At 36.2% G+C, this 25041-nt stretch overlaps 1 protein-coding gene across 1 annotated transcript in view; it reads left to right on the forward strand.

Annotated features, from left to right (window-relative positions):
• Positions 1–25041, forward strand: part of NUBPL (nucleotide binding protein like) — a 222123-nt gene that overhangs the window by 20955 nt on the left and 176127 nt on the right. The window lies entirely within an intron of this gene.

Below are 25041 nucleotides of genomic sequence, written 5' to 3' on the forward strand. Positions count from 1 at the left end.
AAGTTTCTGTTTTTAAGGAGTTTATAGTCTAGTGCAAGAGATATAATAAACATATACTCTGAGGTATTAATAGTTTATGAAAAATCATAAAACAGTGTGAGGAGATAGTGATGGAAGGTGCTATTTTATTTTTTTATTTTTTTTGAGACAGAGAGAGAGATGTTGAGAAAATGAGCAGGTGCGGAAGGAGAGAGAGGAGAGGGGTAGAGGGAGAGATAGAATCTCCACACTGGGTGTGGACCCTGATATGGAGCTCAATCTCATGACTGTGAGATCCTGACCTGAGCTGAAATCAAGAGTCGGACGCTTAACCAACTGAGCGACCCAGGTACCCCAGAAGATGCTCTTTCAGATAGGGTTGTAGGAAGTTGCTCTCTGAAGACGTTTGAACAGAGGTCTAAATGAATTAAGAAATTGGGCCAAAGGAAAAGCAAAAGCCCTGAGGTTGACTCAACTTGGCCTATTTTAAAGAACAGCAGATGTGACTAGAGTGGACCCCTGGAGAGGTAGGCAGGGGACATGTTAAAGCCTTATGAGCTATGGTGGACGTTTCTGACTTTTTTTCTGAGCATGATCTGGGGGATTTTTGACCAGGGCACTGACGTGATTTAACTTACTCCTTGATATTAAGGATGTGGCTGCATTATAGACATAGATGCAAGGGAATAAGAATAGAACCAGGGAGGCTTGCCTAGTACCTAATGCAGGAGTTTAAGCTAAAGATGATAGCTTGGACTGTATTTACCTTGGTGGTAGAGGTGTAGTGATAAGTATTTAGCTTCTAAAAATATTTTGGGGGCACCTGGGTGGCTCAGTAGGTTAAGTGTCTGACTTCGATTTAAGTCATGATCTCACCATTTGTGGGTTCCAGTCCTGTGTCGGGCTTTATGCTGACAGCTCATCCTGCTTCGAATTCTCTGTCTCTGTCTGTCTCTCTCTCTCTCTCTCTCTCTTCCCCTCCCCTGCTTGCACGTTCTCTCTTTCTCTCAAAAATAAATAAAAACATTTATAAAAATATTTTGAATATAGAGACAGGAGGACTTGCTGTTGAACTGGATGTGGATTGTTAAGGAAATGATTTTTTTTTTTTTGGTATAGTAAAATAATTTACATAATATACTGTTTTGACCGTTTTTAAATGTATGGTTCAGTGGCATTAAATGCATTCACGCTATTGTACAGTTGTCCCAAACTGCAGTTCTGTATCCATTAAAGTCCCAATTTCCCATTCCCAGCCCATGGCAACCACCATTCTACTTTTGTACTCTATGAACTTGGCTGCTCTACATACCTCATCTAAGCGGAATCATACAGTATTTGTCCTTTTGTGTGTGCTTGTTTTACTTAGCATTGTTTTCAAGATGCATCCATGTTGTAGCATGTATCACAATTTCATTTTCTTTTAGTTTCTTGATTTTGGTTTAAGCAACTATAAGAGAGTTTAAAAAGTTGACATTTAAAAAATGTTCTAATTGCTATAGCACATTGGTTTTAAGGGGTTGTCTGCTTGTTATTTTATTAGCCATTTCCCTTTCTTTGTCTTAAAATAATGGTAAGCTTTGATTTTTTAGGAGTTCTCTGAGGAATAATAATAAAATTGTGTCATGATGACTTGGGTACTGATGAGTGGTTATTTTCAAGAACTATATAGCATAAAAATTTTATCATGGTAGGAATAGTTGAAAATTAATAGATGCCAGTGATAATAGGATAGAGGGGCTTGTTTATGAATGGAGCATTTTTGTGAACAAACACCAGCTGTGCACGACTAAGGGTGGCACTCATCCAGGGGAAGGACGTTTTGGGGAAAATTTGTGTACTTGTTTTTTTTTTTTTTTTAAACAGCAAAAGGCTTTTTAGTTAGACTGCTTGTCTCTTTTCTTTTCCAAAGGATTAGGTTTCAAAAGAAGGATCACACCACTTTGGTGGGGTGAGGCAGGGTGGAGAACATATTTGGAATAAGAAGGATGTTTGCAACATACCGGGGTAGAACTTTCCCTAGGCACCGTGGTTCATAGGCATTTGACCAAGTACTTAAGAGCCAAATCTTAATATTACTTGTTTTCTTCGTTTAATGAGAATTGCTCTGCTTAATTAGCTTTCAGTTTTGTTCCAACAGTGGTCACACCACAGAGCTTGTGAATATCAATTCTTCTAAAAGAATTTTCCTCATTATCAATAATACATGTTTTGAGCATCAAATCTTTGCAAAAATAGTATGGTAGTAGAAATTGTTTTTATAATGGAGAAAAAAGGGATTTGATTTCATGCTACTAAAGGATGTTATAAGTAATCAAAAGAAAAAGGGAAATTTGAGAATCTTGAGTCTATCAAATGTCATTTTTATAGGAGAAAATTGAAGTCAGGAAAGAACAAATTTGCTTGGAAACAAGCCCTATAAATGGAACTTGAGCTAACATCTGCCTTTGACAAAATCCCTTGTAAAGCTGCTACTTCTCCTTGTAGTCTTTGAGTTAGGGCTCTGATATTTTCATATTTGCCTTGGAAATGATTGTGATAATATAAATGATGTTTTATTTTTATACGTGATAGGTATGGAAGATGGAAGCCAGCTGTTGTTTAAGTTGTCTTATGAAACATTGCAGGGAACATGACATAGGCAGTAGTAGATCAGAGGTGGCAGAGAGGGTATTGCTGAGGCTCACGGAGAAGGAGTGGGAGAGAGAACCGATCCTGGTGACTCTTAGTTTTGGTTCTGGCAAAGTTGGGTAGGTTAGCTAATTACATCTCATGGCCTGTGGTTATATGACTCAGTTTGTGAAACTGGGAACATAGGGCATTCCTTTATAGTATGTTTATGAACTATCTGCTGTACATTTGACACTGTGGTAGGAATTTTGGATAGAGTGGTGAATAAAGCAGTCCAAATTGTTTATATACATTTGTGGTAAGTCCTGCAAAGGAGAAGTCTTGTTGTCGGGAGCATTTAACAGGATACTGATCCTTACTTGAGGGTTGAGGGAAGACTTCCCAGAGAGAATAATACTTATCATATCTGCCTTCCTGCAGCTACCATTACTCTCTGTCACATTATTCTGTTTTACTTTTTTCAAGGTAATTTTTATTCATCTTCTCCTTCCATGTCTCCTCCTCCTCCCTTTCCACCCACTTAGAATGAAAGTCCTGGAGAGCAAGGACCTTTGTGCCAGGAAACTCTGAGTGGAAAGAAGCATGAGGTGGTAGTGGTGTGGAGGAACTGAAAGAAGGCCAATGAGGTAGTCACTGTGAATCAGTGTAAGAGGGAGAGTAGTAGCCTTAGCGACCATGTCAAGAATTTTAGATTTATTTTAATGATAATGGGAAACAATTTTAAACAGGGGTAGACATGATCAGATTTGTCTAAAAGTACTGTCACATGGAGAAATGGAGGAGATGTTAGATTGGGTCCAGGAGACCAGTTTAGGCTTTTATGCTAACCTAAGCAGGAGAGCATTGTGATGTCTTAGATTAGGGTGTTGATGGTAGAAATGGAAGAGGAGGTAAAATTGGTAGGTATTTTTCTGATGTTTATTTTTGAGAGGAGGGGAGGGGCAGAGAGAGAGACACACACAAGATCCAAAGTGGGCTCCGTGCTGACAGCAGAGAACCCATCGCGGGGCTCGAACTCACGAACTGTGAGATTGAGATCATGACCTGAGCTGAAGTCAGATGCTTAGCCAACTGAGCCACCCAGGCATCCCATCAGGTCTTGATGAAGGACTGCATGCAGGAGAGGACAGGAAGGAGTCAGGGATGATGTACACTCCAGGTTTCTTGATCATACAACTGAATTGATATCAGGTACATTTTCCCATGCATTTGAAAAATACACATACTTTCAGATTTGGTATACAGTAGAATTGCCCCTGATTGTGAAATCTCAGGAAATGTGTTGAACTTTTCTAGTCAACTTTTGTTCAAGATAGAGGGCACAGTATTTTTAGTCTATAGTATTTCACCTATTAATAAGTAATCTATATCCTTGCTTGAGGTTTGTTAATTGTTATAATTGGATGGAGTCCTACCACTTTTTAAGTCTTTTTTAAATTTGTAAGTTTTTAATTTTAATTCCAGTGTAGTTAAAATACAGTGTTATATTAATTTTAGGCCTACAATATAGTGATGTGCAAGTCTATACATTACTCAGTGCTCATCAAATCCCCTTTACCTATTTCACCCATTCCCTACTCCTCTCCCCTTTGGTAACCATCAATGTGTTCTCTTAAATAGTTAAGAGTCTGTTTCTTGATTTGTGTCTCTTTTTTTCCCTTTGTTTTGTTTCTTAAATTCCACATATGAGTGAAATCATGCAGTATTTGTCTTTTTCTGACTGACTTTGCTTAGCATTTTACTCTAGCTCCATACATGTTTTTGCAAATGGTTTCATTTCAAATGGTTTTTGCAAAAGGTTTCATTCTTTTTTATAGCTGAATAATATTCCATTGTGTGTATTTATGTATGTGTGTGTACATAGACATATATGTATATCTATGCACACATACATATGCCACATTTTCTTTATTGATTTATCTCTTCATGGAAACTTCAGCTGCTTCCATGATTTGGCTATTGTAAATAATGCTGCGATAAACATAGGGCTGCATATAGTCTTTCAAATTAGTGTTTTTGTATTCTTTGAGTAAATACCCAGTAATGTGACTGCTGGTTTGTAGGGTAGTTCTGTTTTTAATTTTTTGAGGAACCTCCACACACTTTTCCACAGTGGCCATACCAGTTCACATCCCTGGAACCAACACTGCATGAAAGTTCCTTATTCTCCACATCCTACCAACACTTACTGTTTCTTGTGTTTTGATTTTACCCATTCTGACAAGTGTGACATGGTATCTGATTTTCCTGATGATGAGTGATGTTGAGCATCTTTTCATGTGTCTGTTGGCCATCTGCATGAATTCTTTGGAGTAATGTCTGTGTCTTCTGCCCATTTTTTCATTGAGTTATTTATTTACTTATTTATTTTTTGGTCTTGAGTTTCATAAATTCTTTATATATTTTGGATACTAACCTTTTATTGGATATGTCATTTATAATTATCTTCTCCCCTTCAGTAGGCTTTTAGTTTTGTTGATTGTTTCCTTTGCCGTTCAGAAGTTTTTTATTTTGATGTAGTTCTAGTAGTTTATTTTTGCTTTCATTTCCCTTGCCATAGGAGACATATCTAGAAAAAAGTTGCTTTGGTGCATGTCAGACAAATTACTGTCTGTGCTTTCTTCTAGAGTTTTTACGGTTTCAGGTCTCACATTTAGATCCTTACTCTGTTTTGAGTTTATTTTTGTGTATGGTATAAGAAAGTTGTCCAGTTTCATTCTTTTGCATGTAGCTGTCCTGTTTTCCCAGCACCATTTGTTGAAGAGACTGTCTTTTTCCCATTGCATATTCTTGCCTCTTTTGTCAAAGATTAATTGGCCATATAATCATGAGTTTGTTTCTGGGCTTTCTCTTCTGTTCTGTTGATCTGTGTGTCTGTTTTTGTGCCAGTATCATACAGTTTTGACTACTACAGCTTTGTAGTATAACTTGAAATCTGGAATTGTGATACCTCTAGCTTTGTTTTTCTTTTTCAAGATTATTTTGGCTATCCAAGGCCTTTTGTGATTCCATACAAATTTTAGGATTATTTTTTCTAGTTCTGTGAAAAATGCTGTTGATATTTTGATAGAAATTGCATTAAATCTCTAGATTTTTTTCAGTAGTATGGACATTTTAACAATATTAGTTCTTCCAATCCATGAGCATGGAGTATCTTCCCATTTGTTTGTGTTGTATTCAATTTCTTTCATCAGTGTTCTCTACTTTTCAGAGTACAAGTCTTTTACCTCCTTGGTTAAGTTTTTTCCTAGGTATTTTATTATTTTTGATGCAATTGTAAGTGGGATTGCTTTCATAATTTCTCATTCTATTGTGTCATTATTAGTGTTTAGAAATGCAGTAAATTTTGTATCTTGTAATCTTACTCAACTCATTTATAATTTCTAGTAGTTTTTTGGTGGAGTCTTTTGGGGTTTTATATAGAGTATCATGTAATCTGCAGATAGTGAAAGTTCTATTTGTTTCTTACGAATTTGGATACCTTTTGTTTGTTTTTTTTTAATCTGATTGCTGTGGCTAGGACTTCCAGTACTACGCTGAATAAAAGTGGTGAAAGTGGACATCCTTATCTTGTTCCTGATCTTAGGAGAAAAGCTCTCAGTTTTTCACCTTTGACTATAATGTTAACTATGGGTTTTTTATATATGGTTTTTTATATATGTTCCCTTTACTACTTTTTTGAGGGTTTTTATCATGAATGGATATTGTGTTTTGTCAAATGCTTTTTCTGCATCTGTTGAAATGATCATATAGCTTTTATCCTTTCTCTTATTGATATGATGCATCACATTGATAGATTAACCAATATTGAGCCACCTTGCATTCCAGAAATAAATCCCACTTGAATGTGGTGAACAATTTTTTTTTAATGTTTATTTATTTTGAGAGAGAGAGAGAGAGTGTGTGTGAGCAGGGGAGGAGCAGACAGAGAGGGAGACAGAATCCCAAACAGGCTCTGTGCTGACAGCACAATCCATGAGATCATGACCTGAGCCAAAATCGAGTCTGACGCTTAAGGTACTGAGCCACTCGGGCGCCCCGTGGTGAATGATTCTTCTAATGTATTGTTGGACTTGGTTTGCTAATATTTTGTTGAAGATTTTTGTATGTAACTTCATCAGAGATATTGGGTTGTAGTTCTCTTTTTTTGTAGTGTCTTTATCTGGTTTTGGTATTAGGGTAATGCTGGCCTCAGAATGAATTTGGAAATTTTCCTTTCTCTTCTGGTTTTTGGAATAGTTTGAGAAGAATAAGTATTAACTCTTCTTTAGATGTTTGATAGAATTCACCTGTGAAGCCACCTGGTCCTGGACTTTTGTTTGTTGGGAGTTTTTTGATTACTGATTCAATTTCATTGCTAGTAATTGTCTGTTCAAATTTTCAATTTTTTCTTGATTTGGTTTTGGAAGATTATATGTTTCTAGGAATTTGTTCATTTCTTCTGGGTTATTTAGTTTGTTGGCATATACTTTTTCATAATATTCTTTTATGATTGTATTTCTGTGGTGTCATTGTTATTTCTTCTCTTGCATTTCTGATTTTGTTTATTTGAGTCCTCTGTCCTATTTTATTTTATATTTTGATGAGTCTGGCTAAAGATTTATCAATTTTGTTGATCTTTTTAAAGAACCAAGTTCTGGTTTCATGGATCTATTCTCTTCCTTTTTTTTTTTTCTTAGTTTCTTTTTCAATTATATCAGCTCTAATCTTTATTACTTTCTTCCTTCTGCTGGTTTGGGGTTTTGTTTGTTCTTCTTTTTCTAGCTCCTTTAGATATAAAGATAGATTGTTTGAGATTTTTCTTGCTTTTTGATGTTCGCCTTACTGCTATCTTCCCTCTTAAAAGGGAAGTTGTGTTTTCATTTCTACCAGTTTTTTTAAACGGTTTTATTGAGATAAAATTCATATACCATATAATTCATCTGTTATAAATGTACACTTTAGTGGATCTTAATATATTCATAGAATTGTACATCTATTACCATCAATTTTAGAACAGTTTCATTACCCCAAAAAGAAACCTTGTATCTGTAGCTCCTGTTTCCTTATGTACTTCAGTTCTAGGTAACCTATAATTTATTTTCTGTCTTTGTAGATTTACCTATTTGGACATTTCATATAAATGGAATAACACAATAAATGGTCTTTTGTGACTGGATTCTTTCACTTAGCATAATGTTTTCAAGATTCATCCATGTTGTAGCATATTTTAGGCCTTCATTTCTTTGTATTGCTGAGTAATAGTCCATTATATGGATATACCACTTTTTATTTATCCATTTCATCAGTTGATACTCATTTGGGTTTTTTTCTACTTTTTGACTATTAAGAAAAATGCTGCTATGAATATTTGTATATAAGTTTTTGTATGGACATACACTTTCTGTTCTCTTGGGTAAACACCTGATGGAGGAGTTCTGGGTCATATTACAACTCTATGTTTAACCATTTGAAGAATTGCCAGTTTCCAAAGTGGTTTTACCACTTTACAGTCCTTCCAGCAGTATATGAAGAGTCCAAATTTTCAACATCCTTGCCAATACTTACTTTCTGTCTTTTTTGTTTGTTTTTGAGAGAGAGAGAGAGAGAGAGAGAGAGAGAGAAAGAGAGAGAAAGAGAGAAAGCGCGCGAGCAGGGGAGGGGAAGAGAGAGAGGGAGACACAGAATCGAAGCAGGTTCCAAGCTTCAGGCTCTGAGTTGTTAGCACAGAGCCTGATGCAGGGCTCAAACTCATGAACCGTGAGATCATGACCTGAGTGGAAGTCAGACACGTAACCAACTGAGGCACCCAAGTGCCCCACTTTCTTTCTTTTTGATTATAGTTATTCTTGTGGGTGTGAAGCGCTTTCCCATTTCGGTTTTGAATTGTGTTTCCTAGTAGTTTTTCTAAAACTAAATGATAACACTAAAATAGTAATGATATTGAAGCTGGGCAGTTTACTGGCTAACAGAATTTAAGAAGTCATTTTAATCATAAGAGGGTAGAGATGACTTGGCATATACGAGTAAGTATTTTAAGCATTTTCCAAGGCTTTACTTTCTTTTTCTGGTTATTTAGCAATTAACAGTTAAATCATTTTATTTTGTACCTAAGTTCAAAGTGGTTTTGAGATTCCACAAAGGTAATTTTTGTAAATACCCCAAATATTTTTGTTACAGTGTTTCTTTCCCTTTAAAATACAGTCTCCATCCCTTTTGTCTCCTAAACAACATATTTGAGAATGTCTGAGTCATTACGGACCAGTTCAGTTGAACAATCCAAGGACCATCTTGTATCAGACACTGTGTTTACTCATGGGTAGTACCTTTACAAAGCTTCCAGCCTTGTGGGGAAGACATATACACATATTTATTTACATATGTGGAAGAATGTGGCAAGCACAGCAGTTGGTAGGTATAAACAGAGTATGTTAATACCAAAGTGGAGAGAACAAAATTTCATTTCATTAAGCAGAGACAGTACTTGGAAAATTAGGTAGAATGTTGTCAGGTAGAAAAATAGCAGAAAAGAAGAAAATTCTAGGTTGAAGGAATTATGTGAGCAAAGTCATGGTAAGTGTGTGGAGTGAGAAGTAATCTGTATAGCCATAGTGTATGGTATATTTGGACAAGAGGGCGTGTGGGGAATCCATTGGAAAATAGACTGATGCTTATGATATGTGAAAGAGTTTGGATTTTATCCTATAAGCAGTGGGATACATGAAGAAGTTTGCTGTTAGTATACAGTACATGATAAAATCTGTGCTTTTCAGAGGTAAGATTTATGGTGATGCTGAACAGAGACAGGTTGGAAGCAAAGGATGCTGTCACAATAGCCAGAGTGAGAATTGACTTAAAACTAAAATTGACTTAAAAATAGGGGTTTATTATTTCACATAACAGGAAATGTGGAAGTTAGAGTTGATTAAAAGGCAGCCCAACTATATCAGGCGGCATTTCTGCATTTCTTCCGGCTTAATCCTTATGGTCTCAAGGTGGTTGTCTCATTCAGTCACAAAGAGGAAGAACAAGAGTGTGCTATTTTACTGGTTTGTTGTTGTTAGGGAAGAAAACTTTCACCAGGCACTGAAATTTTATTAACCAAGACTGTATTTCATGACTGTGATTTAGTTCCAAGGGAAAGTGGGTAATCTGACATTTTCTACCTTAATAGTGGGAGGTAAGCTCTGCCTCTGGCAAGAAAGAGTGGGGGCAGGGGCTTTCAGGGAGTAGCAACCAGTAGTGTTCACAGATGCTGATATCCTCTAGTTAGTAGTAAAAAGGCAAAGGAAGAAACAGATTTAGGAGACAGATTAGAAAAGAAGGAGGGATTAAAGACAACTCTAGGTTTGGTGGTGAATGAAAAGATGATGATGTCATTTACCAAAATGTATTTCCCAATTTAAAATGGAGTTGAATCCTTACTCTATTAATAACATTTATTGATCATAACTTGATGCCTAGGACCCTATAATCTTGCTTTCTAATCACTAATGGAATGGAACATGGAGGAGGCAGTAGAAATAGCATGGGGGTTTTTAGGTCCTACTCCTAGGACCAGTGCCAGCTTGCTGCTTAAGAATCACCTGGGGAGCTTGTTAAATCAGAATCTCTGGGAATTGATATTTTTAGTTTTGGGATTTGACCATCAATTTTGTTAACAAGATCCCTAGGTAATTCTGATGCACAGCTGGGTTTGGATATATTTGATAGGAAAAGCATGGACTTCGGTTTCAGGCAAACCTGAATTTGAGTCCCAGCTCTACACTTGTTAACTGTGTGAACTTGGACAAGGCACTTGACTTCTAAGAGTTCAGGCCCCTCATCTGTGAAATATGTAGTAATAATGATAATATTAATAATATTAATGTTACTGAATGGTGTATCACAGTCACCAACTCCGGGAATGAATGGGTGAGCCCTGGTGCTGCTGTGGCCACCTGCTCCATCCTGGGTAATTTCGAGGGGGCTAGACAAGTTGAAAGCATAGCTCCTCGCTAGATTTGCCAACACTGTTGCTGAAGAAACTTGGATAAACTTGTCATAAGAGAAGGCAGTCATTCAAGAGATGACTGGAGAAATTTATTTCAGATGTTGGCAGCCAGAAGCTGTGGCAGGCTCAGTCTTAACAACTGACTTCTTCAAGATGGACATCTAGCGTTTTATAGGAGAGATTCAGGGGCATATGGCAGGAGAGCAGGCAGGGAGTACAAGGTTATGGGTGGGCATCCTTATGTGTTCAGTCCACAATTATGGGCAGGGAAGAACATGTGTGGGATGTAGTCTAGGCATTCCATTGCTATCAGGGCTCTTCTGGTCTCATGGTTGGAATGTTCTAGTCATTGCAAAATGTCTTGTCAATGCCGCGAGAAAGTGCAATTAGAAGTGAGCACAATGGTTTTTAGTTAGAGCATGAATAAAGCAGTCTTGTCTATTTCTGGTTTTAACTGTTGGGGTCGGTAGTTGAGCAACAGGGCTTGCTAACATTAATAGCTTCTTTACAGGGTTGTTGTAAAATAAGGGATATGCATGTAATGTGTCTAGTATAATAATGCACATAGTAAGGATTCAGTAACTCACAATTTTTTGTGTGTCTTAGCCTGTGATAAGTACTGCACATTTGAATTAGCAAAGAAACAGATTTCTGTACAGCTACAACAAAAAGCAATTAAGAAGCAAAATATAATAAATTGCTTCTCTTGTTGCTTAGTATCCATTGTTACCAATAGCTGATTTCCTTTTGGCCCAGCCGGGTATCTTCCAGGGTTGAGCATATGAGTCTTTGTTTATTTTCTTAACTGCATTTTTGGCTATGTCTGTTCTGTACAATCTATATAACTGTATAACTTAAAACTCGGTTCATATACCCAAAACCTAAATCCAATTTCTGTGAAATATGTTACTCAATAATTATTAGAGGCTGTTTTTCACAGTGATCTCATATAAAACCTTAAACTAAATATAGTTCTTGCTCTTACAAAACAAAAAACAGTATCAGTTCAGATGAAAGTAATAAGTACACATTAAGGATCATTTTGTTATTCTCAAAGCTTGTGTAGTTGTCTGGGTTAATAATTAGAATGCTATTTTGGATGGTTGTCTTGAGTGGGAAATGACTACTTGCTGAGAATGAATGCTTATTTTTCCTGTTTCATTGCATAAAGGGGTCTTGGTGGAAGAGAGGAAGGGCACTAACATTGACAACTTACTTTGTCTCATTGGACAGAACAGCAGGTTGTAGTGCTACCTGTCCACTCTGAAAGCATGCTGCCTGAGTTTGTGTCCCAGTTCTGCACTTAATGCTACCTGACTTTCGGCAAACTACTAACCTTTCTCTCCCTTGGTTTCTTCATTGAGGATTATTATGCACCTACTTCAAAGGTTGCTGTGAGGATTAAATAAGCTAACATACATTAAGTTTCTAGAAAGTGCTTGACCTGTAGTACTGTATAACTGTTAGCTGTTCTTTAAATTTCATGAATTCATATTGTTCTATAATCTCATAAAACTCCTGTAAGGTTGGTATCTTTTTAATCTTTATTTTATAGGTAATAAACTGAAGTTTGATGAGGTTAGCAACTTATCTGTAATCACCCATCTATTTAGTGATTGAAATCCTAGATTACTTCTTCATGCATTCTACTATGACTTTAATATATTAGTTATTTAAAAAAATCCTAAGAATAGTAATCACTTATGTGATTCATATGGTATTAAGTATTGATAATTTTCATTTATCAGAAAAACATTTTTGCTACTTGGCAATAGAATTAACAAATTAACTATTTTTGAACTTTGAGTGGGGTAATATTTTGAAAAAAATCTGTTACCGATCTTTAAATTAGTGTATCAAGGGCACCTGGGTGGCTCAGTCAGTTAAGTGTCCGACTTCTGCTCAGGTGGTAATCTCACGGTCTGTGAATTCGAGCCCCGTGTTGCGCTCTGTGCTGACAGCTCAGAGCCTGGAGCCTGCTTTGGATTCTGTGTGTGTGTGTGTGTCTCTCTCTGCCCCTCCTCCTCTCATACTCTGTCTTTCACTCTCAAAAATAAATAAACATTAAAAAAATTTTTTTAAATAGTGTATCGAGGGGTAACAGATATTTAAAAATATACTGTATATTGCAATAGCTATTTAATTCAAATTAATTTTTAACTTTTACATATTATATACTATATAAATATAATTAAAATATATAATATTATATGTTTAAGTATATAACATATCTGTATAGTTTATAACATTATCTTATAGGTGATGATCATAATGGTACCTTGGGGGTTTTTCATAATTGTCATTTTCACTCGTGATCTGGATGCTATCTTTGATTAAGTTGAATATCTAAATCCTCAAGGTTCATACACCTTATAGAAAATATAAATAGTTATATTTGCTGATGGATAACCACTAATGAATATTAATAGTGTTAATTGACTTGAGACATGTGCATCTACCTCTGTGGCATCTTTTATAAGAATAATTCAGAGTACTTCTGAATAACAGTATGGAGGTTCCTCAAAAAATTAAAAATAGAACTATCCTACAACCCAGCAATTGCACTACTAGGTATTTATGCAAAGGATACAGGAGTGTTGTTTCGAAGGAGCACATGCACCCCACTGTTTATAGCAACACTATTGCCTATAGCCAAAGTATGGAAAGAGCCCAAATATCCATCGACTGATGAATAGATAAAGAAGAGGTGGTATATATATGCAATGGAATATTACTTGGTGGTAACAAAGAATGAAATCTTGCCATATGGAACAACGTGGGTGGAACTAGAGTATCTTATGCTAAACGAAATAAGTCAGAGAAAGACAAATATCCTATGGCTTCACTCATATGTGGAATTTAAGATACAAAACAAATGAATATAAGGGAAGGCAAACAAAAATAATATAAAAACAGAGAGATAAACCATAAGAGACTCTTAAATACAGAGAACAAACTGAGGGTTGTTGGAGGTGTGTTGGGTGGGGGATGGGCTAAATGAGTGAGGGGCATTAAGGAGGATGCTGTTGGGATGGGCACTGGGTGTTACATGTCGGTGATGAATCACTAAATTCTACTCCTGAAATCATTATTGCACTATATGTTAACTAACTTGGATTTAAATTAAAAAAAAAAAAATTCAGAGTACTGAGGAACTTAGCATCAAGTATTAAAATGAAAGATAAGGTAATTTTAAAAAATTAATTATGTAACAGAGGGGTGGAAGTGTTAAACTGGATCCTAAAGCCATTCCTCTAACAGGAATTTTCCTTACTTGCTCTTCCCCCTCCTCCATAAGCAAACAGACATAGCACACTACCCTTACCCAAAACGATAAAATAAAAATGCTGTTTTATACAATAATCTTCAGATAGGTAAAAAGCCTCAAACTGCTTTTCTCCTCTATTTTCTGCATGGTTTTAGGAAGCTTTATGCACACCATGCTTTGAGATTTCCAATTAGAAGCAGTAGCAGTTTTGTTTTGAATAGCTCTAAAGAAGCTATTGGCTGGATGTTTCCCCCTCAGTACCCTTTGGCCTACCTTTTAAATTTCTTTTGGGAAATGCAGCTTGCTGCCAGTAATTCATTCTCTCACTTTGTTCATGGAATTTACTCAATTTGGTTATGAGTTAGAAAGAGAACACTTACCCTAATTTTGGTATATTCTTCCTTAGTTTGATTTCACGTATAACATATTGGTGGCAAAACTGTTGCACATCCTTTGAATTTCAGGATCTGATTCTATCCAATAAGAAGTCATCCAGATTTTGCTCACAGAAAAATCTTTTTTTCTTAATTATCCTCCTGCCTCCTCCCTAACTTGGCTTTCACCGATTCATTTTACTTCTCTCATTTTTTTTTCTCAGTAAATTATTTTCCCCATCCAATCTACTTGAGGAGTAAGAAGGCCCTTAACCCTCAGCAGGGCAGTATTGGAAGAGCCACTAAGAGGAAGCAAGCAGAGTATATATGAAGAAATGAGTTTCAAAACCAGCTACTTGGCTCCTATAATTTTGAGTCTGGAAAGTGGGTCACGTGCACTGTTCACATCCAATTCTTGTGATTGCTGTTTTGCTTTGCTTTGGAAGAGTTGCCCTCAGAATTGTAAATGCTTTTCCCTGCATTGCAGTTTAGCTAAGAACATTGTAAAGGAATTGATGTTGATTTTCAGTGCTTTTGCTGCAGTACTTTATCTGGTTTGGGGGAAGTTTCTTGTTTGGTTAGTTTTCTAGGTTTGTAGGCTTGGATTTTGGCAAAAAAACAGGTTGATGTCATAAATAAGAGGACTTATTTTTGGGGGTTAGTGTCTAGAAGTAACTTTTTCTGCATTTTATATATTACCATGGTGATAGAAGGCTTTCTAATTTTTTTCTGTATTTGAAGTCTTTACTAAGGGTATCAGTACTTTATTTTTATTTTGAGAGAGAGAGAACTTGCAAGCATGGGGGAGGACAGAGGGAGGGAGGGAGGGAGGGAGGGAGGGAGAGAGAGAGAGAGAGAGAGAGAGAGAATATGAATGAATGAATCTTAAGCAGATTCCATGTCCAGTGTGGAGCCCAAAATGGGGCTTGATCTCACAACTGTGAGATCATGACCTAAGCCAAAATTACGAATCAGATGCTTAATGAACTGAACCACCCAGGTTCCCCAGTACTTTTTTCCCCCTTGAATCATACAGGCCAAGGATTTAAGGTTTTTCTTTTCTTAATCTTAGTTTTACCCCTGATTTACTTTCTCTGTTACTAGATGAAAATGTGGAACTTAAGAGAATTGCTTCTTGTTAAAGAATATGTTACTTACCTTGCTCTGGAAAGGAAAAAAAGCACAACAAAATTCTAATGCAGCCCTTTTATATTTGAAACGCTACTGAACCTAATCATGCTAGTCTGTAGGTTTAAAAGTTGCCCTCTTTTTAACGAGCCCTTTCATACCATGTTTGTGGCTTTCGTTTTCAAAGATATATGTGGTGTACTTTTATCATATATTTTTTTATAGCAGCCTGCCCTAGCCATTGTTTGCATTAGATTTTCTTTCTGGAAGTCCTCTTTTTCCGGAGTTGAGATCAATAGAAAAATGAAGATGACATGGATTTTCATGAGGAAAAGTGGTGGTTAGGAATAGGTTGCAAGGAAATTTATGACACTGTCTTTAACACCAGAATACTTTTAACATCGTGTACGTTGTCTAATTTTAAATCTTGTAACTTAAAATGTCTGTATAGAAGTATTAGAAGAGGGACTTACATGAAATCATAGAATATTAAAGCTTGAGAGGGACCTTAGGGATCATGTAGTAACCATCCTGATATCCTACAGAGGAACAAATGGAGGTTTGTTCATTCATTTATTAGTTCCTTGATCCATCTGTCCATTCACTGAACAAATATTTATTTAATGTCTACTGGTTTAGATGCTTGGGGATTTCTCTACTCTTATGGAGTTTACTGTAAATAGATAATAAACATCATAAGTAACCTAAAGAGTTAGAAATTGATAAATGTGATCTGGGTTGGAGTGGTGCTTGAGGGCGAAGGTGGATTTCAATTTAAAATAGGATAGGCAGCCCTGAAGATATGATATTTCAGTGGAGAGTTGAAGGAGATGAGAAAATGGACTTATGACTATATGAGGAAAGAGAATGTCGGGCAAAAGGAACAGCGAGTTTAAGGGCTAGGGAGTAGGAGCATGTCTAGCTTTCTATTCAAAGAATAGTAAAAAGATACTTGGCTCTTGGAGTAAGAAGTGGAGTGGAGTAAAATGTGATGAAAATTAACAGGGTTGGGAGATAGGGGGTGGGGAACTGGCTAGATTATATGGAGTCTGGTGAATTGTTATAAGGACTTTGGTTTTTACATGAGTGAAATGAGGGGAGATTGGGGGCGTAATGAGGGTTTTGAGCATGCATGAATGTATGTATGTTTCATCTGAATCATTACAACTGCACTGTTGAGGAGAGATGCCAAGGTAGGGTTGCTAGATTTAGAAAATAAAAATATAGGACACCCACTCAGTTAAATTTGAATTTCAGATAAATAACGAATGATTTTTATATACATATGTCCCATGCAATATGTGACTATTCACCCATATGGCAGAATGTTAAACACTGTTTTATATGTATGTATGTATGTATATGTGTGTGTGTGTGTGTGTGTGTGTGTATTTTTTTTAAAACTCTTCAATGTTACTGTTGATTACTGTAAATTACCATTACCATAATCCTGTTGGTCCCAAGGCTTGGGCCCTTACAACAAAATTTTGTCTTGGTGTTTCCTGTATTATCAATATTACTGTTTTTCACTTTGTAGTCATCGTATACCTTAGTGTTACAAATGCAGTTTGTTGGACCCCAATCTAGACCTTCTGAATCAGAATTTCTTGGGGTGGAGCATGATATCTGCATGACTGTGTACTGTTCTAGGTACTAGGTACAGGAACAAAACATACAAAAATTCTTACCCTAATGGAATTAACATTCTGCTGGGGAGACATAATAAACAAGACAAGTAAATATACATTATATTAAATATTGGCATAGCTGTTGAGAAGAAAGAAAAAGCAGGAAGGGAATGGGAAGTATCCAATATAATGATGAGGGAATTGCATTTTTAGATAGGGTGGTCAGTGAAGACCTCACTGTGTGGTGATGTTTGATTTAAGATTTGAAGGAAGTGATGGAGAGAACCAGGGAGGTACTTGGGTGAACAGAATTCTAGGCTGAAGGAACAGCTGCAAAAGGCAGGTGCGTACCTGGTGTGGTTAAGACACTGCACAGGGGAAGTATGTGGAGTGGAGTGAAAAGGGGGAGGAGTAGAAGAGGAGATGGGAGAGATAAAGGGGAATGGCTGGTGATTGTTAGCATTTAGGCTTATGGTGGAGAGAGATTTGGATCCTAGGCCCAGCTGTGGCATTATCCCTCGGTGTGTTTCTTCATCACTAAAAAGTGGACAGAAGACTAAGATGATCTCTTAGGTTTCTTCCTGCCTTAAAATTCTTTAATTTGAAATCTATTATTTCTCTAATTTTTTTTCCCAGTTCTTTTGCAAGCAAGTAGTTAATAATTTGAGATTCTTTTGTATTTTTCATGAGCCTATCTTTTTATGCTCCATCCAGCCAGGTGAACTTTTTTATGTTGTCCTTGTTCCTCTTTCTATACTGAACTTGAAGATTTAGATCGTCCTTTGGTAAATAGTAGGCAATTGTTTTCTTATCTAACCATTAGATCTTATAATCAAATTCTTTTTTTAATTGTTTTAAAAAATTTTATTTATTTATTTTTAAATTTACATCCAAGTTAGCATATAGTGCAAAAATGATTTCAGGAGTAGATTCCAATGATTCATCCCCTATCTATAATACCCAGGACTCCTCCCAACAAGTGTCTTCCTTAATGTCCCTTACCCATCTCCCCACCCACACCCCCACCAGCAACCCTCAGTTCTCTGTTTAAGGGTCTCTTAAGTTTTGTCCCCCTCCTTGTTTTTATATTATTTTTGCTTCCCTTCCCTTATATTCATCTGTTTTGTATCTTAAATTCCACTTATGAGTGAAGTCATACAATATTTGTCTTTCTCTAATTTTGCTTAGCAGTATACCGTCTAGTTCCATCTATGTAGTTGCAAATGGCAAGATTTCATTCTTTTTTATCACTGAGTAATGCTCCATTGTATAGATATACCACCTCCTCTTTATCCATTCATCAGTCAATGGACATTTGGGCTCTTTCCATACTCAGTACATTGTCTGCATCTTTTCCCCATTGAGGATATTAGTGGTGGGTCCGTCACATGTGGCTTTGAAGATCTTGAGGTATGATCCTTCTCTCTCTACTTTCTTGAGGGCTTTTATCAAGACAGAAAGCTATATTTTGTCAAATGCTTTCTCTGCATATTGAGAGGATCATGTGTTTCTTGTCCTTTCTTTTACTGATGTGATGAATCACATTGGTTGTTTTGCAGATATTGAACCAGCCCTGCATCCAAGGTATAAATCCCACTTGGTCGTGGTGATAATTTTTTTAATGTATTGTTGGATCTAGTTGTCTAGTATCTTGTTGAGGATTTTGCATCTGTGTTCCTCAGGGAAATTGGTCTTTTGTTCCCCTTTTTAGTGGATCTTTGTCTGGTTTTGGAATCAAGGTAATGCTGGCTTTGTAGAATGAGTTTGGAAGTTTTCCTTCCATTTCTTTTTTTTTTTTTGGAACAGCTTCAAAAGAGTAGGTGTTTACTCTTCTTTAAATGTTTGATAGAATTCCACTGGAAAGCCATTTGGCCCTGTACTCGTGTTTGTTTGGAGCTTTTTGATTACTATTTTGATTTCTTTACTGGTTATGGTCTGTTCAAAATTTCTATTTCTTCCTGTTTCAGTTTTGGTAGTTTGTATGTTTCTAGGAATTTGTCTGTTTCTTCCAGATTACCCAATTTATTGATGTATAATTGCTCATAATATTTTCTTATTATTGTTTGTATTTCCACTGTGTTGGTTGTGATCTCTCCTCTTTCATTCTTGATTTTATTTATTTGGGTCCTTTCCTTTTTCGTTTTGATCAAACTGGCTAGAGGCTTATCAATTTTGTTAATTCTTTCAAAGAGCCAGCTCCTGGTTTCATTGATCTGTTTTTTGTTTGTTTGTTTGTTTTGTTTTTGTTTTTGTTTTGATAGCATTTATTTCTGCTCTAATCTTTGTTATTTCTCGTCTTTTGCTGTTTTTGAGTTTTATTTAAGGTGTAAGGTTAGGTTGTGTATCAGACCTTTCTTCCTTCTTTAGGAAGGCCTGGATTAGTATATACTTCCCTCTTATGATTGCCTTTACTGCGTCCCAGAGGTTTGGGGCTGTGGTGTTATCATTTTCTTTGGCTTCTGTGTACTTTTTAATTTCCTTTTTAACTTCTTGGTTAGCCCATTCATTCTTTAGTAGGATGTTCTTTAGTCTCCAAGTATTTGTTGTCTTTTTAAATTTTTTCTTGTTGATTTTGAGTTTCATAGCATTGTGGTCTGAAAATATGCATGGTATGATCTCTATCTTTTTGTACTTGTTGAGGGCTGATTTGTGTCCCAGTATGTGATCTATTCTGGAGAATGTTCCATGTGCGCTTGAGAAGAATGTGTATTCTACTTTAGGATGAAATGTTCTGAATATATCTGTTAGGTCCATCCGGTCCAGTGTGTCATTCATAGCCATTGTTTTCCTTGTTGATTTTCTGTTTAGATGATCTGTCGATTGTTGTAAGTGGAGTGTTGAAGTCCCCTACTATTATGGGATTATTATCAATGACTTTCTGTATGTTTGTGATTAACTGATTTATATATTTGGGTGCTTTCACATTTGGAGCATAAATGTTTACAATTGTTAGGCCTTCTTGGTGGTTAGACTTCTTAATTATGATATAATGCCCTTCTTCATCTCTTGTTACGGTCTTTATTTTAAAATCTAGATTGTCACATGTAAGTATAGCTACTCTGGCTTTCTTTTGGTGACCATTAGCGTGATAGATGGTTCTCCATCCCCTTACTTCCAATCTGAAGGTGTCTTTAGGTCTCAAATGGGTCTTTTGTAAACAGCATATAGATGGGTCTTGTTTTCTTATTCATTCTGTCACCCTCTGCCTTTTGATTGTAGTGTTTAGTCCATTGACATTTAGAGTGAATAATGAAAGATATGAATTTATTGCCATTGTGTTGCCTGTAGAGTTGGAGTTTCTGGTAGTGCTCTCTGGTCCTTTCTAGTCTTTGTTGCTTTTGGTCTGTTTTTTTTTTTTTTTTTTTTCCATCTTTTCTCCCCTCAGAGAGTCCCCCTTAACATTTTGTACAGGGCTGGGTTAGTGGTCATGAACTCCTTTAGTTTTTGTTTTTCTGGGAAACTATCTCTTCTTCTATTTTGAAGGACAGCCTTGCTGGAAAAAGAATTCTTGGCTGCATATTTTTCTGATTCAGCATATTGAATATATCCTGTCACTCCTTTCTGGCCTGTTAATCAAATTCTTATTTAATCTTAGCTAATAGAATTAAGAAAAATATTTTTCTCTACCAAGAGATTAAAATTTTTATGAATGGCAGTTTGACTTAAAGCAAGGCAGAAAGAGAGGAAAGAACCTTGACTCAACTCTAAATCCCAAATACCAGTCCAAGATTATGTAGAATGTAATGTGCAGGGAATCATAGGATTCTTAATTGGATACTTCAATGGGAAGGATAAACTTTAGGTAAGTTGTAGTCTTAAATGAGTGTTCACTTAGAAATAATTGGGTGAGATCCTTCTAAAATGTTGTTTTGGTGGGTTCTCTTAGCAGATGACATGGATAGAAGAAACATGTCATAAAGTTTTAGGATCTTTAATATAAACTCCACTGAAAGAACAAAGCAGTATCAAAACTGTTGTTCAGGTGCCTTTGCAACCCAACACAAGAAAATAGGACTTGTAGGCTCTCAAATTGGAGCTTTCATGCAGTAGTAATGAAACAGTATAGTCACTTAGCAAGTCTGCTACCTTTTAGCTTTCACAGGGTATTATGAATTATAAAGAAACAAATCACAAAATCTATCTGTCTTGTTTTACGGCATCTGCTAAGAGTTTGTGAACTGCAGGATAATCAGAAAAAGAATATAATATTAGGTACCAGCATACATTTATGGCGACATTAAAGATTGGGTAATCATGTTTTACAGTAGTAACTTTATAGTTATTTTTGTTAATGATCATTTTATCTGTTGTATATGTGGTGAGGCTTTTGTAGTGATTATTCTTTCAAGCCTTGCTGAAATTAAGTGTAAGAGAAGTCCTAATTGGAGCTTTCTTGACTAAATGTAATTATTTTAGGAGGAATGAGGTGGAAAGGATTCATAAAATTTAGCTAGTTAGACACCCAGCAGCATATATCTATTTATAGCCTTCTATCTTGCTCATTTATGTTCCTACAATATAGAACTGTCTTTGAAAATTTAAATTGAAAGACTATTTATGCATCTATAATAGGAACCTGTTTAAAAATAATGGAGTAAATTATGAAAAACAAATAAAGTTTATTTGGCACCTGTTGAACATTATTGAATTCTAGAGTTGAAAATTTAAGCTAATTTCTGTAGCTATGGTAATTATACTGGTCCAGAAGCTACGCCAGTTCTAAGAATGATATGTTTTACTTAGTATAGGCTTGACATTTTTGTTTAATGGACACTAATTTTATTCATGATATATAAAGTCTAAGCAAGACATGCTTAGTTCCAGTGAGACCGCATGAAAAAGTGTGCTCTTTATTGTTTTTAGAAACTACCCAATTAAGGATATGGAACTAAATCTTTACTAGTGTCAGATAGTTCCTCTGACACTAAAAGAGACGACTATGTCCTACCTGCTCTTGGCAAAACCCAAATTAGATTGTTGGGTGATTGAATAACTTGGTTATGAAAAAGCTTATTTTCTAAATCAATTTTGGCAAACTGACCTGTGGACTAAATCCTCTCTGTTTCTGTAAATAAAGTTTTATTGGAACACAGCCATGCTCATTCATTACATATTGTCTGTGCTTTGATGCTACAGTGGTAGTGTTGAGTAGTTGTGGATCATATGGTTCACAATGCCTTAAATAGTACTGTTTGGCCCTTTAGGGAAAAGTATGTTGTCCCCTGCTAAGTCTTTTGTACTCAGATCATGTTAAAGTTTTGGTTATAGTTTCTCATCTTTAAGTGAGCATAATACTACCTTGCACGATTGCTGTGAGGAGTCAGTGAGAAATGTAAATAAAATGTTTAGGGTGCCTGGCTTCAAGAAGGAATTCAAGCATTGGGGAGGTATAATTAGGGGAAGTTTATATTTGGGTAATTTAGGATGGCATGCTTTCTAAAAATTTTCTTTTTTTTTTTTTGTTATTTTTTTGACTTCTAAAATTTTTCTAAATTTTCTAAATTCTGATTTGTCCATAGAACTCTAAATTCTAATTCTACAGCCACTAGCCTGTAGAGGCCTAGTTTATCTAGGTTCTTAATAAAAATTGCTGATTAATTTCCCTCAATCTTCTTCTCCCTCCCTCCTTCTCTGCCTCTGTCCCTCTCATCCTTCCTCTTTCCTCTCTTTCTCTGACCTTCATACCTTCATCTCCTCTGTTTCCTTTTTGATGTATGTCAACTTTGGTACTAAATTTAGGTCAGTGAGTAACTATTCCTAGGGAGAGTATGCAGAAAACCTAGCATATAGATTTTTTTTGTTGTTTATTTTGAGAGAGAGTGCGAGTGGGGGTGGGGCAGGGAGAGAGCGAGAGGGAGAATCCCAAGCAGGCTGTCAGCTCAGAGTCTGATGTGGGGTTCAATCCTATGAAAGAGATCATGACCTGGCTGAAATCAAGAGTCAGATGCTTAACTGACTGAGCCACCCAGGCACCCCTAGAAGATTCTGTTACCCTTAATTCCATTTTCTCGGAAACAGAGGAACTCTAAAATCTTGTAATCTCCTTCCCTACCAGCCCCTTATTATTATTTTTTTAAGTTTATTTATTTATTTTGAGAGAGTGAGGTGGGGGGAGAGGGAGGGGCAGAGAGAAAGGGAGAGAATCCTAGGCAGGCTCTACGCTTAGAGTCTGACATAGTTCTTGAACTCATGAACCATGAGATCATGAGTGGAAATCCAGAGCCAAAACTCAACTGACTGAGCCACCCAGGTGCCCCTGCTCACTTTATTCATATGTGATTATGCATATTAATAGCCATCTAGGTATGCGTAAAATCTGTTTCTACCATAGTAAATATTATGGCAGATCCTCAGTTTTGTCTTGAACCTTGATACCAGGGGTTCACCTTTAGACAGGCATGGTTTTCTTCTGGGAGACAGGACAAATAGTTGATTCTCCTTAACATTTTGAAGGAAACTTGAAAATCTAGTGATGAAAAAATTGACCCCAGCAGTCTTAGTTTGCAAGCACCCACTTAGTTGTTTCCTTGTTTCATGAAACCAAACTTAAAAAACTAAGTTATTTTACTTGACTTTTAGGAGATCAGTTTGAAACCTGGGACCTAACCTTTTCAAGTTTTTATAAAACTTGTAAATAACATTAAACATTAAATAAGAAAGGGAAAAATACCACTTAGATTATTTTTTGTTTTTATTGACATTTATTATTATGTAGTAGTTTTTAGTTTTGTACGTACCATGAGAAAAGACATGGAAAAGAGGTAAAATTCTAGGATGATATTGATGTCGGCAGTGCCTGGCTGGGTCCAAGGACCAGAGTGGGGGGACTTCCCTATGAGACCAGCTAAGAGGGTCCTTGGCCTTGCACAGGATAGAAATCAAGTGTGAGCTGGAGAAAGTGAAAGCAGAGTTTATTGAATGACATGAGTGACAGAGAGTAACAGACGGTCTGGGAGATTAGGAAAGGAAAGGAGAATGAGTCTCATTGTTGCTTGGGGTTAGGGGTTTATATATGGGAAGGGGATCTAGGGTACGTGTTCCTTTGGGGATCCTGCGTAGGGTCCAATCAAAGACAAGTGTCAGGTGAGTAATAGGTGTTATTTCATAAATTACTGAAGGTAGCAGTACTGATGCCAGTTTCAGCTGAGGTTTGTTCAAAGCTAATGTCCTGGAACATATTTGAGATCCAGCTCTTCTGAGATGTTATCCGGTTTGGGGCCTAGGACAAAACTCAGAGAATGATTAACTTTTTTGCTTCTCCCTTAAAGTGACGACATAGCTTCTTTGGCTTATTCAGAGACAAATAAGGATCATGAGTAAATGGGGCCTATCAGAAAAATGGAGTCTTTCTAAGTGTCTGGTTTTTGTTTTTGGTGTTTTTTTGTTTTTGTTTTTTTTTTTTTTTTTGCCAAAAAATGGAGTCTTTCTAAAATGGAATCCCTTCAGCTTCCTCACCTCAATGGTTATAGCATTAGCGGACCCTTGAATAATAGTATTGACAATTAGCTACATTTCTTAAGGTTTTAGTCTCTCTCATTTGAAAATCTTTTTATCCATAGTAAATTTAATTCTGTTTTGCTTAAATTAATTTGTTTGTGGTTTAAAAAGGAGTTGAAAACAGGTCAGAATTTCTCATTGACTGTTCCTACCTTTTTAAAGCTAATACTTTTCTCATTTATTTTACAGTAAGCTGAGATTTTGGTAGAGGCAGGTTTTAATCCTTAGTCCTCTAGGCTCTGTGAGTCATACAGGGACATTAAATGATTTTCTTAGAACTGCAGTTTGAGTCAGTATAAAGTTAGGGACATAAATGTTGAATGTACCTTATTTTATGTATTAATAGGAACCAGACAGCAAGGTTTAAAAAGTAATTTTGTGTCTGGAAATAGGTAGATAACATGGAAGATGGGGGATTATTTAATTAAAAATGAGGATTTTTTTTTTTTTTTTTGAGAGGTTAAGAATTTTATCTTGCCAGGATACAGGGAAAGAGGGAGGAGAGTTCTGAGTCTTGGTGAAATGTAACTTAAGGACGTATAGTTAGCATTAGCATTCTGTTTG

Source organism: Felis catus, chromosome B3 (genome assembly GCF_018350175.1).
Source record: "Felis catus isolate Fca126 chromosome B3, F.catus_Fca126_mat1.0, whole genome shotgun sequence".
In the NCBI taxonomy this organism is placed as follows: domain Eukaryota; kingdom Metazoa; phylum Chordata; class Mammalia; order Carnivora; family Felidae; genus Felis; species Felis catus.